The sequence below is a fragment of the Toxorhynchites rutilus genome, unplaced genomic scaffold (genome assembly GCF_029784135.1).
Source record: "Toxorhynchites rutilus septentrionalis strain SRP unplaced genomic scaffold, ASM2978413v1 HiC_scaffold_88, whole genome shotgun sequence".
Taxonomy (NCBI): domain Eukaryota; kingdom Metazoa; phylum Arthropoda; class Insecta; order Diptera; family Culicidae; genus Toxorhynchites; species Toxorhynchites rutilus.
The window spans coordinates 7,501-10,000 of record NW_026600155.1 but is presented as its reverse complement, the minus strand read 5'-3'; positions in this window follow the sequence as shown (position 1 = coordinate 10,000).

Here is a 2,500-nt window from a genome sequence, read left to right as displayed (position 1 = left end):
CCCAGCATACAGCACACAACAGCGCTGCGCGAGCCAACCCCCGCAGTACGCAATGTGTAAAACACTGCCCCGCCGACAATAACACTAAGTCCCAGAAAGCGTCCAAGTCCCCCCAGCATACAGCACACAACAGCGCTGCGCGAGCCAACCCCCGCAGTACGCAATGTGTAAAACACTGCCCCGCCGACAATAACACTAAGTCCCAGAAAGCGTCCAAGTCCCCCCAGCATACAGCACACAACAGCGCTGCGCGAGCCAACCCCCGCAGTACGCAATGTGTAAAACACTGCCCCGTCGGCAATAACACCAAGTCCCAGAAAGCGTCCATGTCCCCCCAGCATACAGCACACAACAGTTTGTTCAATTTCTCACTGCGCGACCCAGCGCGCAGTACGTGTAACATTGCCCCATCAGCATCGGCGCGGCACAGTAGCTTGCGCAGTCTTGCCCGGGTGCGTCGTGTTCCGTAAGAGAGAAGTCCCACCGTGGTAGCTTAGTGCTGTCCGCGCTGGCGGCTTCTCTCTTTTTTCATTAAATCGCTTTGCGCCTGGTAGTATGCAATCGTACGTGTGTGTGAAATCATTGCATGTCCTGGAATGACAAGTCTCAAGAGCACAACACAACACACAACAGCGCTGCCAACGCCCGCAGTACGCAGTGTGTATAACACTGCCCCGTCGGCAATAACACCAAGTCCCAGAAAGCGTCCAAGTCCCCCCAGCATACAGCACACAACAGCGCTGCGCGAGCCAACCCCCGCAGTACGCTATGTGTAAAACACTGCCCCGCCGACAATAACACCAAGTCCCAGAAAGCGTCCAAGTCCCCCCAGCATACAGCACACAACAGCGCTGCGCGAGCCAACCCCCGCAGTACGCAATGTGTAAAACACTGCCCCGCCGACAATAACACTAAGTCCCAGAAAGCGTCCAAGTCCCCCCAGCATACAGCACACAACAGCGCTGCGCGAGCCAACCCCCGCAGTACGCAATGTGTAAAACACTGCCCCGTCGACCATAACACTAAGACCCAGAACGCGTCCACGTCCAGGAATGCAAAGTGTCAAGTGTTGGAAAAGTCCCCCACACAGCGCACACAACACAACAGCGCAACGGTTTGTTGAATTTCTCACTGCGCAAGCCAGCACTCGCAGTACGCAGTGTGTATAACACTGCCCCGTCGGCAATAACACCAAGTCCCAGAACGCGTCCACGTCCCGGAATGCAAAGTGTCAAGTGTTGGAAAAGTCCCCCACACAGCGCACACAACACAACAGCGCAACGGTTTGTTGAATTTCTCACTGCGCAAGCCAGCACTCGCAGTACGCAGTGTGTATAACACTGCCCCGTCGGCAATAACACCAAGTCCCAGAACGCGTCCACGTCCCGGAATGCAAAGTGTCAAGTGTTGGAAAAGTCCCCCACACAGCGCACACAACACAACAGCGCAACGGTTTGTTGAATTTCTCACTGCGCAAGCCAGCACTCGCAGTACGCAGTGTGTATAACACTGCCCCGTCGGCAATAACACCAAGTCCCAGAACGCGTCCACGTCCCGGAATGCAAAGTGTCAAGTGTTGGAAAAGTCCCCCGCACAGCGCACACAACACAACAGCGCAACAGTCCGGCACTGATATTAAGTCCAATTCGATAACACAATAACACCAAGGCAACATCGAGGGTAAGAATGCGCGTGTCAAGTGTGATGAAAAGTCTCCCCCACACAGCGCACACAACACAACAGCGCAACAGTTTGTTTAATTTGTCACTGCGCGAGCCAGCACTCGCAGTACGCAGTGTGTGCATCGGCCCGGCACTGGTATTAAGTCCAATTCGATAATACAATAACACCAAGCCAACATCAAGCACAGCACAGCACAACAGTTTGTTTTATTTCTCACCCGCAGTATTACATCGACAACGGCGCGTACATGACTATTGAAAAAAAAAAAACAACACATTCACACATTGGTCACGCATCATCATCTTTACCTACGGGAAAACTGAAACTGTTGGAAAAAAGTTCAACTATTGAAAAAATGTCAACTATTGAAACAAGTAACCAACTATTGAAACAACCAACACCTTAGGCACGGCCCAAGTACAAGTACGAGTTCAATAGTAGGGTTACCCCCCATCGGAATATGACCGACACCCGGCACTGGTACCGATTGCGGTGCGTGAACATTTCCCGACCCAGCATGGTGTCTCGGCTAGTGGTACAAGTCTATCCAAGGCACCCCTATAACGATGCCCCCAGTGCGGTATATACCCATGCCGAGGCAACGTTGGTATGACCATGTTTTACACTATTGTGGGGAAAGTTGGTGAGTGAAAAGTTTGAGGCATAACTTGCGAAGCTTGTATGGATGTTCGGTAGTACGATGCCGTACGGGTGGGGTCAAGTTACTGTCGGTAGGGTCGAACGTCTATCGAATCCAGTGAGTCGGATGGCCATCCATCGGAAGGGGGTAACCCCGACGGGTGAGCGTCATACGATT